Below are 15,252 nucleotides of genomic sequence, written 5' to 3'. Positions count from 1 at the left end.
AGTGTCGCTTTTCGAAGTTTCCGACAGACTCCCCGTGTTCTCTGCTGCGCTGAAAGCTGACGCAGCCCGTTGTCTGCTGACCGAACTTTCTCTTTCCCGAACCCTGACCGAAGCCATTGTTGCCCAGACCTAACCACGGGCAGGACTCTGGATGCCAGGCCCAGTTTTGGAGCTTTGTACGCCCGTCGCCCACCCCGACCGCCTCCATTGGCGTTAATAAATGTGCAGTGTTCATTCGATCAAAGAAGACGTTGCCTCCGCACGTTAAAAAGCGGCCGAGTGTTGGAACGTGAAGAGTTGGGAGCGAGAGCAGGTTTTTTCTTTCTTTTTTTGTTTGTTTTTTTTCCCTTTTTTCTTTGCAGAGGTCTGTGGTTGGAGATAATGTACTAAACTGACATTATCTCACACACACGCACAAAAGCATTCAACCTGCAGTTGCTTTGGGCAGTCACTGCAATGGGACACCTGTCAGTTAGGTGTGTGTGTGTGTGTGTGTGTGTGTGGTACTAAATAGTGCTCTAATAATACCTACACTTAGATTTGTCCCTTCATGGGAGTCCACAGATGCATAACTGTGTGTGTGTGTGTGTGTGTGTGTGTGTGTGTGTGTGTGTGTGTGTGTCCTGGTCGGTATGGTGTGAGAGTGGCTGAAACAACATCGCGGGTGAAAGACGGGAGGCCTCGCGAGCCACAGGCTGATAATTTTCTGACAGTGTGTGTGTGTGTGTGTGTGTGTGTGTGTGTGTGTGTGTCCCAGTTTGAAAGTGACAGCTGAGCGACAGAGCGCTGACACAGGAGAGGTGGAACGACAGATATGTCAGGAAGGCGGAGGAGGAAAGAGAAGAGGAGGAAGTGAGGACGGTAAGAGAAGATAAAGAGCAAGAGCGATAACGGGAGTACTGAAGATAGAAAGAGAAGAAAATGTAAAAAAAAAAAACGCAACAGAATAAAGAGAAGAGAGGATAAGAAAGAAAAAGTGGAGGAGAAGATGGAGAGTTGAGGTGGGAAGGAGAGAGAGAGAGAAGGGAAAAGTAGACAAAGGGAAGAGAAATAGAAAAGAAAAAAACGGCAGAGAATGAGAGGAAAGGAGGGAGTGGGAGGAGGAGAATAAGGAGGGCGGGGAGAGTCCACGTCCGTCCCGACTCCGGAGCCCCCATCTGGGCGCCGCTGCGTCGGAGTTCTCCCCGGAGAGCGAGAGTGTTTGTGCCTGTGCCACAAACCCCAGTTCTGAGTATCCGGCCGGGTCCTGGAAAGCGCCCCCCCCCCCCCGGGGACCCCCTAGTTCTGCTGGGGGGAATTCAGCGTCGACGTGGGCCCCGAGGGGGGGAAGCCTACAGGGGGGGGTTACCGGGAGGAACGGCTCTCCTGATCTGTTGCCGGTCGTCCGCGCTAGTCATGGATCGGCCGCGATGATCACCAGCCTCAGCAGCTTTGCATCGTGCACCACAGGTGCCCAAAGAGAGCTGAACACACAGGCATGAAACACGCGGCATCGTTCAGAGTTACTTACAACTCCCGGGGTTATTACTTTCTCTGACGTCCATTCAGAAATCAGAGAAAAAGGTGCTGCGGAACCTCCTCGAGGATCCTCACGCTTTTAGGTTCTCCTCGGCACCACGGTAAATCCAGTGGTAGTCGTCCGCACATCCAGGTGTAACAGATGCCGCTAACAGCTGTTTCGGCAGACTTTGAATGGGGCCATTTTGAAATGTAAACAAACGGAGGCCAAAAAATAGCGGTTACCTACCTGTGGCCGACACTGCAACACCACATTTGACGAGAACTTACAGGGTCCTGCTATTTGATTTTTTTTTTTCCCATTGTAGGCCTGTATGTTGGTGTTCGCTTTTTTTTTTTTTTTTTACCTAACATTCACACAAAAATCAAATTTCTGACTAAAATAGTTAAAAAAAAATAAGAGGGGCAAGCAGCTTTTCTCACTTTCAGAAACAAAGACATTGCTCCGGACGGGACCCGGTCGTCGCGCCGGTAGCGATCACCGGGGTGGGGGTGAAAAATTACCCACGTACGATCCAGATGGGATTAAAACCACTGACCCAGCGCAGTGGTAATGTTAAAAGCCCCCCCGGCCTCTCGGAGACAGACCTCTTCAGGTTCACTTTAGCAAATAAGAAATCAACACTTCGATTTAGTTGCACTTACTAACGACTTTAGCTTCAATTTTACAGGCAGTACACAAAACGAGCTCCTCAAATGTGATGCATCGCTACAGTTGAAGCTCCGCAGCAAAACCCCTACAGCAAATACAGCTGACAGGTCAGCAGATAAATTATTTAATGCTCTGACACGGGCCATTTTTCACTGCAGGTACTTTTACTTTTGATCCTTTTCAGTACTGAGTCTGCTGGACTTTTTTTCCTTCGTGTCTGGATGCGAGACTTTTACCTTTTTCAAGTATTTTTGCCGTACGTTGCAGTAGTCGTACTTTTACCGAACTGTGGCCCCTGAGCTCCTCACTGCTGATGATGACTGGGATGCAGGAGCTGAACAAGCTTCTGAAATAGTTTGGTTTTGTTTTTTTGTTTTTTTCCCGTCCGATTTGTTTCGTCTGCCTGTTCAGGTCAGTGAACGTCTGAAGGACAAAACCGAACGCTGACCCTGAAAAGCGAGTGGGCGAATAAGAGAGTGACGGGATGAATAATGAATGTGTGAATGCGTGTCAGTGTGTGTAAGCACCGCTCACCGGAGGCCCCCGGAGCGTCCACGGTAAATATCGGCTTCCCCGCGGCGCCCCGCTCGGGAGCGGCCGTGATGTCACGGTGTAACCCCAGCTGAAAGGCGACTCTGTCGGGGGAAGGAAAGGCTGTTTCACCTTCCAGCGATCTCTTCCTGCTCACCCGACACCTGCAGAGGCACCAAAGCCGCGAACCTGAACAAGCGTTTTCCCCCGTAGGCGCCTAGTATTTACAAAAACACCAACTTTACACCCGTGGGTGTGTCCCAGGAGTCCAACGGCGAGGAGAGAGGTGAAGAGGGGAAATGAACGGCCAGTCTGTCCCGACGGTTGTCCTGTTACCTACTGTACCGGGCCGTGTGTGTTCAGTTCAGTTTCTCTGGTGACGGATCAGATTCTCCGTTTCTTTTCGTGGACCAACAAGGCTTCGCGCACCCAAACCTTTCTCGATTCCCAGGTTCTTACCTGTTTTCCTTCCTTCCGAGTGTTTTTCCTTGGCGCTCAACTGACGCACTAATGGTCAGTCATGGTCCCTGCTGCAACCCGCTCTCTTTTAAGTTTCCCGCTGCCTCGCGCATATTCGCAACGGAGACCCCCACTACGCTCGGCACTGTAGCTTGCATTGCACCTCGCAGGGAGCTCTCAGCCCGCATCCCCGGCTGTAGATAACTTTAGCGCTTCGAACGGGGGCGAACGGCCATTGTTAGCCATGTGACGTGTCAAGAAGACGGGGGCATCCCTGTCACTGAAAGCCTAAAACAGATAGGTGGTGAGGGGTTGCCAGGTTGGCCCGGATGCCAGGTTTGAGGTTACCCCCCCCCCCAACCATCTCTCTCTCACTCACACACACACACACACACACACACACCTCCACTGGTACAGTATCACTGTGTGAACAAACAAACAGCTGCAGCATGCTGGGTTGCCAGGCGGCTATAGTTGCCAGGCTTTTGTTTATACCCCCCCTTTTTGTGTGTCAGGGTCATTCCTTCTGGCACACTGCTATGCGCACACACACACACACACACACACACACACACACACACACACACACACAAGCTTTCTCAGAATGTGATATAGCATGAGAGAAAAAAAAAGAAAAATCACAAAAACATCACTATCAACAAAAATGTCGACGCAACACGCAACCAACTAATCAATGCACTGACTTTAAACACACACACACACACACACACACACTGGCTGAAGTGGATTGGAGCAGACTTGCAGTCAAACAGAGGAAAGCTCTTCATGCAGATTTACATTTTCATCTCATCTCTCTCTCCGCTGCTTTTGGACATGATGGTGCTAATTACCCACAATGCTGTCTGCCTGTGTGTGTGTGTGTGTGTGTGTGTGTGTGTGTGTGTGTGTGTGTGTGTGTGTGTGTGTGTGTGTGTGTGTCTGTGGGAGAGTCGTTCTCCAAAATCAGCAGCTGATGACAGAGAAGCTGTTGGTTAATTCAAGACCTCTTCTCCGGTCCCTTCTCGTTCCCTCTCTTGGTTCTTTTGTCTCCTTGTCGTTTTGCCTCTTATTGTTTCTTTTTCCTCATCTTGTCGTTTTTCTTTATTCATTTTCATGTTATTTTCTCTTTACTGTTTTCCTTCCTCTTTTTCTTCCCATGTTCCCCTTTTCTTTTTTATCATTCCTTTGCAATCATCTTCCTTTTTCTCTTCTACATTCATTTGTGTCCACAATCTTCTTTTGACTTTTCTTCTTTTGGTTTTCATTTTTCCCCTTTTCAGTCTTTTACATTTGAACTTTTATTCAGTTCTGTTCGTCTCAAACTGTCCCTTTGTTTCTTTTTTTTTCGCTCCACGTCATTTTTGTCTTATCTTTTTCTTTTCCTTTCCTTTCTCTCCTCTCTCCTCTGTCCTCATCTCTTCTTCCTATCCCATCTTTCCCTTTTTTATTCCCTCCTCTTCTTCATCTCCTCCTGTCCTCCCCTGGTCTGAAACATTTATCAGACCATTTATCCAAACGGGCGTTTCCTGAATCTCGTCCATCCTCCCGATTGGCTGAGAGCAGCTGGCCGCAAGTGTCCGAATCCTCCTGGTTTCTGATTTCCCCTGAGAACGAGGGTTTGGGTTCTGTGTGACTGGACCGAGACCCTGAGCAGAAGTGGGTGAGCAGCTTCATTGCTGTGGGATGAAACTCGTCCCTGAACACAGGAGAGGCTGAGATAATCAGTTTAAACCAATGCATGTAAACGCACCATAACTCTATGAATCTAAAAATCTGTCCTGCTCACCCACCCGGTTCCTCCTGGTTTCTCTCTCCCCGTCTCTCATTGCACATAATACATACAGACCTCGATGGTGACAAAATCTTTGATCCAAGTGTGACCAGCTCATCGGTTTATTCTCATGTGTGGGCAGGACCTCGGCCCCTGTCTGGAACTGGGGGGGGGGGGGCTTCACAGCTAGGAGAGAGTCGATACCCTACAGCTGAAAGAATGTCCGAATGATAAGATACGCGATTTGAGTGTGCGTGTGTGTGTGTGTGTGTGTGTGTGTGTGTGTGTGTGTGTGTGTCCAGAATGACACAGACAGAGGTTGTTTTCTGACCTGACGCCACCATCAGCGGGACGACATCTTCCCAAACCGTTGACGGGTAACGGTTGTTTTGCGATGTGACCGCGCTACGGTTGCGGGCTGGTCAGGTGCAGGCAAACGTGGTGGTCTGGGTTAAAATGACATACTTTGTTAAGGTCTGGGACCTCCGTCGTCACGGTTACCACAGTAAAACAGTCGGTCTGGTGTCGACCGTCGGCTAGAAACAGGAAACGAACAGCTGGCTAAACGCATGCGGTTTGGTGGCACTTGGAGGATGCTGCTGTTCTTCCTGGGGGGTGAAGTCTCCACATATTTCAGTCGTTTATAAAGGGCTTTAAAACTGGCCCTGGTCCTCCATGAAGCGAAATATACAATTACTCCAAAAAAAAAATAAATTTAAACCATCGAAAATATTCTTTAAGACTTTTTCACTTGGGAGTTTGACTCAGAAACACGGGGCAAAATAAAGAGACAAACATAAATAGTATTTAAAATGAGAGTCAAATAAAATACAAGATAGAAACACGTTAAAATGGAATAGGACGGCTTCAGCAGGACGATAAGAATTACAGCAAGATATGAATAAACAGTCAAAATCTAGATTTAATGAAAGGCCGCGGCCACACAACCACAACTGTTGCGCTGATAACTGTCGAGGTTTTACTCTCTTTGTCTGTGAGGACATTTATATCTACGACATCAAAGAACACACACACACACACACACACTGATGCATGCTTGCAGCGTGCACACATGCAGACACATGCAAGGACACATAGCTTTCTATTTCTGTGTCTGTATCTCTTATTTCATCCTGTTGCTCTCTGTTTATCAATTCACGTCTACTGGATCCAGTTCCATAAACGTATTTATTTATCTGCGAGCCCGTCGATCATAAACGAGGCTCACGGAACAAAATGTTATGTTCCGCATGAACGATGATGTATCGAGTCCGAAAAGCCTGAGTCTACATCGGTTTGTTAAATTGCTTCGGGGGGATATCGAGTCACGGTGACACTGAAAAATTACCTTTTCACCCTGTCAGCCAAGTTTTCATCCCATAACCGTGTAAGACTAAATGCCCAGTAAATTTCCGATTTTAATGTCTTCATCCCGCCCGCAGCTCGACAGCTGGCAGCTTCGGATACTGACGCATGTTTCCTTTTAATTTCAATTTAATGTAATCACTAACACAACAAACCTGGAGCCGAGGTGATAAAAAATGCAGCGTTGAAATGTGACGATACAGAGTATATTAACAAGACGGGCCGATGACTAATGTGGTTAAATGACGTTAAAGACGAGCCGAGGGTGGAGGGAAAGAGCGAGGGAGGGAAAGGAAGCGATAATAGGGGCAGAGGGAAGGAAGAGACAATAAAAGGAGAGAGGACAAAAGGAAGTTAAGAAGAAATACCAAAATCGGCAAAGTCTGGAAGGACTTCAAAAAGCAGCGGGGAAGGAAGAAAGAAGTACCGAAGGAAGGAAGGACAGAGGGAATTGTGGAAAAAGCAAAGGATGCGGGGACAGACAGAGAGAAGCAAAGAAGGAAGAAAGTAAAAAGTGGATCCAAAAAATGAGGCGACGAAGGAATAAAAAACCAGGAACCAAACACTGCAGCTAAAAAAGCAAAAGACAAACATGTCGGATCATTCGGTTCAGTGAAACCCTGGGTGTCGATTTGTTACCTTCTCAGAGCAGAATTCCTTTTGTCCGAGTAGGAAAATGTTGAATTATTTCTATTTGATTTCAGTCTTTGACTTGTTTTCCAAAGGCTCTTGTTTGGTTCGGAGGGTTGCGTCTCTTCTTTTACTGTCTGATGGGGATTTGACGACACCTATAAAACACTTTATCTTCAATACGACCTTGACCAGAATATGAACTGATACCAGCGCCTCTGTGTGTGTGTGTGTGTGTGTGTGTGTGTGTGTTGGAAACCGCAGCCAACACACTCGGAGGGGACACTTACTGAGACAGTGGCGGTGGATAATATGGAAATTATGATATGACATGATGTCATGTTTGTGTGAAACCCTGCCCTCAACGTCTTGTATTTTCTAAACCGATCAAAAGGTTTTTGTTTTATTTTTTTTTTAAATCTCCATCTGCAAAGTAACAAGTGACTAAAGCTGTCAGATAAATAAAATGGGGGGGAAAAGTTAAACATCTTCCTCTGAAATGTAGTGAAGTAGAAACATAAACGAGCACAGGAACGGAAAGCAATTTAGCAGCAATGATTCTCATCAAGGGGTTCACACCCACTGCATTCTGGAAAATGTCAGAGCTGGAGTTGAAAGCCTGAGCTGGAGCCACATTTACACATTCATGCTCGTGATTAAAACCCGCGCTTCCTCGGCCTGGGCTTGTTGTCGCTGTCGGCCTTTGTTTTTTTTGACTTTTTTTCTTTCAGTCATCAGCTGCTGCTTCCCTCCCGCCACGTGTCGCAACACCCGGGAAAATAGAGAGATTTTGCTGCACAATTTGATATTTTCAATAATATGTTTAAGTTTTGTTTTGTTTTTTCTCTTCTCCTGGGAACACACAGTGGAAATAGAAAGCCCTGGAACGCAGTTGAGGTTGGTACAATGCAGTTGAAACCAAGCTTCCTCACCACAGAGAGGCTTGAGGAGCGCTGTGTGCAAACGGCACAGGAGCATAAAGACAACAGCAGGTAATGAACAGCAGGGCGGACTTGATGTTAACACGTAGAGAGCTCCACGCCGGCCCGCAGAGCACTCTCAGGTGAAGTCAGTGGCGTCGGAGCGGGCGCTGCCAGAGGGCTCGCTGAGCTAATGAGTCAGGTTGGCTCAGTGTGAGGACTGGGCCGCGACTGTCTGCAGCCCGGGCAACAACAGAGCGCGGCGAACCCACCACCGGCAGTCAGGGACGATCGGTCAACCCCGCCGAGGAGCAGAAAAGCACCTTCAGCAGCAGACTGATCCAACTCCCTCTGACGGGCCGGGAGGCGGGAAGCCGATTTGGGGCCAAACAGTCCGAAAGGAAGAGCAGAAGAGAGAGCAGAGCTCCTTGGAGATCACAAGCTCCCCTGTATCGCTCTGAAACCGGAGCTTATATAATCGCCCGTTTACAGACCGATAGATTTAAGACGACGACTGGAAAAGGATTCACAACAGCACATTGAGTCTGTTTTAGTTTTTTGTTGCAGTGCACACACAGTAGAGTCCCAATGGCCAGTAAAAGCTCCTCAGGTCTTCCTGGTTCCCTGGTTCACTGTTTGCTGTTGGAACATGGAAGGTTCATTTTCATCATTTAAGGATAAGAGAACAGATTTCTTTACTCGCTTATCAGTTACTTTATTTGTCTCTGTTTATTTTCCGGTGTGTTTTCCTGGTTTGGTTGTCTATTTGTCTGTTTTCGGAGGTGTGGTGAGAGTGGGATCGGAGTTTTTCGGTTTGCAAAATACCAGTTTTCGCTAAACTCCAGCATAAAACAAGCCTCTCATCAACGTTCAGGGGGCAGACTTCTCATTTCTGGCCAGCGTTGACCGTTGCTGTTGGTGGTTAAAGGGACACACTGGCGGCAGATTGTATCAGCTGTTAAACCGCTCCGTAGCACGTTTCTGTGGCTGGCGGGAAACGATCTTCCCGACTGCGTGGCGTCGGTTTCGGAAGCTCGTGAAACAGAACTGAGACCGGGGACTGTAGCAGGTGCACCAGTATTTTGTACATCGTGTACTTGGTTTTGTTGCCCCACCAAACCAGTGAGAGGCTATTATTGCGACGCAGCTATGACAAAAATGCCACGTATTTGTAACCAACGTAGTGGAGCTAGTCTCAACAAGAGTCCACGGCCATGCTAGCAGCCCTGCGAGGCTGTGAATGTCATTAGTTGTGCTGGTATTTGGTCATAAATCACAGTATCGGATAAATGAGAACCATGACCTCTTGGTGGCGCAAGGTGGAAAGTCAGAGGGTCGGCAGAGCTGTCGGAATAAATCCTCCGAGAACCACCAATGTGCAAAATTTCGTGACCATCGATCCAATAGTAGTTGAGAAATTTCAGTCTGGACCAACAAAGCGTCCCGGCTAATGAAACCTTGTCCACGCAACGAGATGTACCAGACGGATCTGACACCGTTTGTCAGGGCGGTTTTAAATGTTGCACAGAGCAACGAGGTGTTAGACGAAGAGCTGCGGTTTGTACACGCCAGCACAAAAAACACAACTTCTTTTACCTGCGTCTGTGTGTGTGTGTGTGTGTGTGTGTGTGTGTGTATAAATATAAATATTGAGGACCAAAATAAAAATGTTGCAGTCCAAATCCAACAACACCACAAACTCAGCATCACTCTCAAACACTCCGGGGCAGAAGATGTAAAAACCCAAAGCTTTATAAAGGTGGGATTTTCTGTGTCCGCGGAGCTTTGAAGGATTTTCATCCAACACGGAGCTTCGACATGATGCACGGAGGCAGCTGCATGTCAGGGTCACCCCCCACCACCGCCACACACCCCCACCCATGCTGGAGCCAAACGGTCCCTGTGGTCCTCTGCCAGCCCGGCTTGGCTCTCGGCCCGATATCAGTGAATCATTTCCTGCGCTGGGCAGCCGCTCGGCTCCGGTCTCAGCAGCAGCGGCGGCGGTGGCGGTGGCGGCGGCGACGGCAGCAGCACAGTGACAAAATGTGTTTTCTCCTCTCAGGCTAATTGAATTGAAGGTGCCGCATATTCACTGCTGCTGCTTCTTGACAGCAGCGTCCTCTCAGGAGAGGTATTTCTGTGAGAGTTTTCGCTCTCCATCACCGCGCCGTGACAGGACGCTGCTTTCAGAGTCGAGCAAACGAGTTGATGGGATTGCTCCTGAGTGATGCCGCAGCTGCCCAGAGCCATTCCCCTTCATCCTCATCTGGGATTTTGGTGACAAAATATAGCGAGCACAAAAAAAGAGTTCAAGTGATAATCAACCTGCAAGTCAAGCTTGGCGAGAGCCGTGCATAACTAATACATACCACACCAGAGTCCCTTGGAATTATGTCCATATTGGAAGATTTACAGGCGTCGCCCACGTTCAGCGCTGCGGAAGGCAGTGTAGCCTTTATGTAGCAAGGTGAAAAGTAAGGGTCCGGAGATCGGGGCGGTCGTCGGACCGTGTAGTCTTGGTCTTCGAATCTTAAAGGGCATCAAGTTTGCCTTAAATCAACAACCACAAGCCATAAGCGATGTTCAAAGAGCCATTGATCGCTGCAAATGTTCCTTCTCTCCACACTGGACTGGAGAGATCCCTACGCTGCGGCTCAGTAGGGAAACACCGGGGAAATCTGTCTTCATCTTTGGAAGATATACACTTAATTTGTCAAACTCAGGCAATACTCACAATAATGTAATAAGACAGACTTTTAAAAATGCGAAGCTCTCCTTTAAGGCTTTCTTTTTGACATCCTTTGTTGTTATTTATTAGGAGTTTAAAACTGGAAAAGAGCTTCATCTGGACGTGGCGGCTTTGGCTTGATTAGAGTCGACTGAAAACGGCCCAGATGTTGAGCCTCTGAAGGAGAATTCCCATCTGTTTGTATCAAACTCCAAAACCTCCAAATTTTGCTCTATGCTTGGTCAGATATCTCTATTACAAGTTCAGCCTTGACTGCATTTTCCGTTTTGTACATCTGTCTTTCGTTCAAGTCGTCAGTGGGCCTGCGCAGCACGGCGTAAGTTTTTGCCGGATGCTGGGCGTTTAAGAACCGGAGACTGCGATGATTCGCTTTCAGCTCAACAACCAAAGGAGTTTGCTCTTGTGCATGTGATGGATGCAAACTGACGAAAAGCGAGAGCGATCGGCTTTGCAGCCCTGATGCTCAAACAGAGAGAGAGAGGGAGACGATTCCTTTTGTTTTCTTAAAACATGAATTACAGTCTTGATTTTGCCTCTCAAGACTCTGAATTATAGCTCGATCGGAACTCGACATCTTGCGGTAACTCGTCCATGCCGTCAGCGATCTCCTGTACTCTCCAGCTGAGCAGCACGAGTCCTCACTCCTAAACAAAACGAGCCACACAGACGCGTCTCCAGCCTCTGACTCACGAAACCGGAGCGAGCACAGCAATGTGTCACCCTGCTTGTTTACTGCTTGACGGTTTTACGCAACATATGTGTTAAAAACGAAAACTTTTTTTCTTTTTCTTTCAGGGTGTAGTTTGTTAAGAGACCCGAGGATTTTGGTAGGTTTGACCTCGTGTGACAGACGTGCTTCAGACATGATGCGGCAACACGGTCGATGCAGCAGACAGACAGAGAGAGAGAGAGAGAGAGTTTGCAGCTCGCCAGAGGTTGGGAGAAATGCTTGGAGGAGAAAAGAACAAGCCAAGCGTACGGCCATTCTGTTCTCTCTCTCACACACACACACACACACACACACAGCAGGAGGAACAGAGAGGCACATACTGTATCTGATGAATAGCTGAAATGGTACGGAAATAAGGGAGGACAGAATATGCATGCACCTATGTCAAGCACATGGCTGTGAACACACACACACACACACGCAGAAGAGGCAGGACTGATGAATGCATGAAAACAATGGAAATAAGGAGCAGACGCTGCTCCAGTTCACTAAAGGAGCATTCTGTTGTTTTCTGGATCTCCTCCGCTATGGCTTTATACAGGAATAACATGTTGGTGTTTGAGTGTTGCTGGTGTGACTGTGTGACTGAAGGAGTTCCCGTAGTTTTGTTTCATTGAGTATTTTTTGGCTATATTATGCCCTATGAGATGACAGGAAACAAGGGGAGGGAGAGATGGCAACAGAGCTCTGTCTCGGATATGGGTGTTTGGCCGGGGACAGGGCTTGGCCGCTTAACCCCTTTGACCACCAGGGAAACCCCATTTCCGCACGCTTATGGGCACGCAACCACGGGAACGTAAGAAACCCACAACCCCGAACCTTTTGAGAATTCATAGGGCAGAGCTGGTGGGAGTGAAATGGCGGTTATGGCTATGTTGTTGTGCTCGTCGTAGCTGAGATGCGATCCGTTAGGAACTTGACTTCCAGTCGGCGCCACGACGAGACGGCGTCATCAGCCAGTGATGCGCAAATGTTACGGCTAATGCCAGTGGCCGGAGGCTGGTCTCAAAGTTCACAAGGAAAAAGAGGTTTGATCAAGAGAGCAGGAAAATCAAAGAGGAGATGGAGGAAGAAATACATAAACCCACTGTGACCAGCGAACACTTGCTCAGTGCCTCCGCCTTGCAGTCACATCTTTGGCGCCCAGGTTCAAGGCCCTGGTCACAATTCAAGCCACTATGCTTTCACGTTGAACGTACGTGGCTTTAGTTGTGTAGTTATGCGTCACGGACAAATTCCTGGCCTTATTCGCGTCGGTGTGTTTTTCTGGCGTTGTTCTGGATCTCTGATCCTTTTAACATCGATATGTGGACCTTTTTTCTTTTAAAAAGGAAAAAAAAAGGAAGTCCGTGTCCCCCTGAAATAAGCTGCGGCGTCTGTCTGCATATTTGTGCTCCAGTGTGTCTGTGACTTTCATATTTGCTTGTGTGTGTGTGTGTGTGTGTGTGTCCTTCCTGAGGGCGACGCTTGTTTGGTCGGTGGGGTCGTCTGTGTTGGTGTTCTGACCCAGAAAGTCATCCGCTCTCCCTCTCTCTCTCTCTGTGTTTCATAACGTCCTCTCTTCACTCTGTGGCTAAAATCCGTCTGTTGTTGTACCTCATCTCACCCCGCATCGAACTGTTGCGAGCGACTTAGAGCTTCAGCTTGCCCTCGAGCAAGGCAGCTGACTGCTAAATTGCTACCATCCACCACTAACAGCCTGAGCTGAGATGGACACTGGGTGTTGAGAGCTTGGGTAGGAGTTAAATGAGATGTTGTGAAAAAAGTGGAAGCTAGGACAACATTTCTGCCCGTGTGAGCACTTTATGAAGATGTAAAAGCTCCGGCGGATCTTAGCTGAACCACGATCTGCATGCAAAACATCACCTCGGAGGTTTTATGATGTAGTATAAAAGTGGATTCAGTGTTACTAGTGAGCACAGGTGAGGATCCAGCTCCAGTAAATTGCATTCCCCCCCCCCCATAGTCTTTCTCTTACAGTTTTGTTGTTGCGCAGCCTATAGTGGTGCTGCCCTTTAAGCATGTTGTAATCTGCACTTGCTCAAACGCAACGCAAAAATAGGCCAGTTCAGCTGAGCTCGGGCTTTATTAGGAAACCTCAAGGTCCGGGTTGCAGCGTGGGGCCGGGACACAGAATGAGTAGTAAACAACAAGACAATGAGTAAGAAAATTAAAAAAGACACATCATTAAAAACAAAGTGAAATCACTAAGAACACTGGGAGCTCTGAAGGCGAACAGATACGGTATGAGAGCATCTGTTCGGTAATTTGATGTTCGTAGCAGTTTGTCCTCGTCGTTCAGCCCGAAGCTGAGGGAAGAAGAGTGAACTTAGAGTAAAGAGGTGGATGACTGAAAGAAGAGAGGGTGATGTTAAGTCTGACCTACAATGTCACCAGGATTATTCCTGTACTTGACCCTGAGATCAGGTAAACCATTAAACCATAGAAAACATGTTGAAAGAGCTCAAATAACGGTCCATTGTTGAAAAGGAGCAAAACATTTGGTCTTTTTGAGCAAGTAAAGGCTTTGGAAAATAAAAAGGAAAAGGAAATGAGTTGCAGAGGTAAAGACTAGGAGAGGGAAGGTAGAAAAAGGAAAGAAGGGGAGGAGGAATGACAGGAGAGGCAAAGGTAGAGGAGGAAAGAGGGAGATAGGGAAGACGGTCATGAGGTGCTGCAGTCAAAGAGGAGGTCGAGAGGGAAAGGAGGAGGTAGGTAAGAAATGGAGGAGGCAGAAAAGGAGAGGAGAAGATGGGAAATGAAGAAACAAGGCAGAGAAGGAAATGAGAAGAAATGTTCGGATGTAAGGAGGCAAGAAGGTAAAAGATGAGGTCAGGAATGAAGATTTAGGGAGATAAAGGAGACAGGAAAGGACATAACATCATTGATATAATTCGCCAACAGCAGAACCGTGACACGGTGTTTCCTCTCTGCTTGACATTAATCAGATGTGGTGCCTGAAAGTTGCACAAGATCCTGCGTAAAAAGGCTCGTGCAGTCAGGGTCCTGCAAACTCCAACTGGGCGCCTCCTGGCTGCTGGTGCCCGGGGAGCAGCAGGGGCATAAAATAAAATCGGACCAAGTTTTCGCGGATTAAAAAAGCAGCTACACGGGTCTGTCAAAAGGTTCCTGGAAACAGCCCCGTGGTCCGAAAGGCTCCTCAGGGGGACCGTGTGACCGATGAAATGCCACTCGGGGTGCCAGATCTAGCGCCACGAATCCTTCAGAAAGCGAGTGTGTTTTACGGTTCACGGATAGAAATAAGGAGCTGGCAGCAAAGTGCACGTAACACACATTTGTCACCGTTAGTGACGCTGCTTTCTGTTTCATGTTGTTCATGTTTTTATGTCCTACCTTATGTCGTACGTGGGCATTTGCTGAAACAACTGATGCTGTCGTTTTTTTTCTCGGGGGGGGCGGTCTCGTTTAAAGACTCTCCGTGTAGCCGAAAGGTGTTTTCCTACTTTGCCGTCCTTTCAGCCATCTCGTCGCCCCTCAGATCTGTCCCGCGACTCTGAGAACGGTATTATGTCAATGGGGTCCTGACGAGCGGAGAGGTACAAACAAGTGTGTACGTGACCAAGTGCTGGAGCAGAATGGAAACCAGGGCCGAGCAGCTCATCAGGAGCTACTGTACTCGACATACGTTTGTGTGTGTGTGTGTGTGTGTGTGTGTGTGACTGAGTGGATGACAGCTTTTGATAAGAATGGAAAACAGAGCTAGATTTTCCTTTGATGTGGACAAACACACACACACACACACTCTTCAGAAATCAGATTTGGGAGCTGTGAAGAATAAATGCATGAAGGGTTGAAAAACGAGGCCTGTCTAATCATTCAATTAGGATCCAAGGCAGATGGCCGGAGACACGCACACACACACACACACACACACACACACACACACACACACACACACACACACAC

The 15,252-nt window shown here is 47.9% G+C and overlaps 1 protein-coding gene across 1 annotated transcript in view; it reads left to right on the top strand.

The window, feature by feature from the left end:
* The window catches only part of LOC120789913 (sodium channel protein type 4 subunit alpha-like), a 179,609-nt gene that overhangs the window by 20,880 nt on the left and 143,477 nt on the right, over window positions 1-15,252 (top strand). The window lies entirely within an intron of this gene.

The sequence above is a fragment of the Xiphias gladius genome, chromosome 5, assembly GCF_016859285.1.
Source record: "Xiphias gladius isolate SHS-SW01 ecotype Sanya breed wild chromosome 5, ASM1685928v1, whole genome shotgun sequence".
In the NCBI taxonomy this organism is placed as follows: Eukaryota; Metazoa; Chordata; class Actinopteri; order Istiophoriformes; family Xiphiidae; genus Xiphias; species Xiphias gladius.
Note: the sequence above shows the minus strand (reverse complement) of the source record. Positions and strands in the feature narration are given on the sequence as shown.